Source organism: Sphaeroforma arctica (assembly GCF_001186125.1).
Source record: "Sphaeroforma arctica JP610 unplaced genomic scaffold supercont1.11069, whole genome shotgun sequence".
Classification (NCBI taxonomy): Eukaryota; class Ichthyosporea; order Ichthyophonida; genus Sphaeroforma; species Sphaeroforma arctica.
The window spans coordinates 1-609 of record NW_014029489.1 but is presented as its reverse complement, the minus strand read 5'-3'; the positions used below and the strand labels follow the sequence as shown (position 1 = coordinate 609).

The 609-nt window shown below is 48.3% G+C and overlaps 1 non-coding gene across 1 annotated transcript; it reads right to left on the bottom strand.

The window, feature by feature from the left end:
- Nucleotides 1-246: 246 nt before the first annotated feature.
- On the bottom strand, nucleotides 247-324 carry SARC_30323. The gene has a single exon. It is a non-coding gene; the product is annotated as a tRNA-Thr (tRNA).
- Nucleotides 325-609: the final 285 nt, after the last annotated feature.

Sequence of the window (609 nt, the reverse complement as noted above, 5' to 3'; positions counted from 1 at the left end):
AAAAGGAAGTATTGGACCTGTCCGAAAATTTCGGTTTCGCCATCGATGGAGAAGCCATTCCATCCAGCTCAAATCTTGGGGCCGAAGTTGAGGACGCCATAACTCGACAACGAGTGGTTGGATCCTCTCAATCTCGACGCAAATTGAGTCGCACTGATGCGCTCTTGAAGGAGCTAGCGGCAGCAGCAGTTGTGGACCCCTCTATCGTGTCCCACGTGGCTGATATTCTTCCTATACCGAAGAAGAAGAAAAATCCGGGCCGAATTTCGAACCCGAGACCTACTGGTTTACCAGCCAGTACGTCTACCACTAAGCCAGTTACCACTGGTGAGAGAGGTAATATTCCAACATTTAATCTCTATAGCTCTGATGCTACCATTGACCATCCTCTTGACAAACCTAACCCTGTCAGAGGATATGATCGTATGGAACTCGATGAGGCTTACCATCCTCGTAATATCGACCCTCATTTGCCAACTAACCCTGGTAATCACGATTTTGGCAATCGCTACACCAGTACCTCGTTAGAGAGTTCCCGCTCTAATCCTGAGGATGAGGAAGTGAGAACCAGACATACTCGTCTCAGGCTATTACGCTCTGGTATGCAAG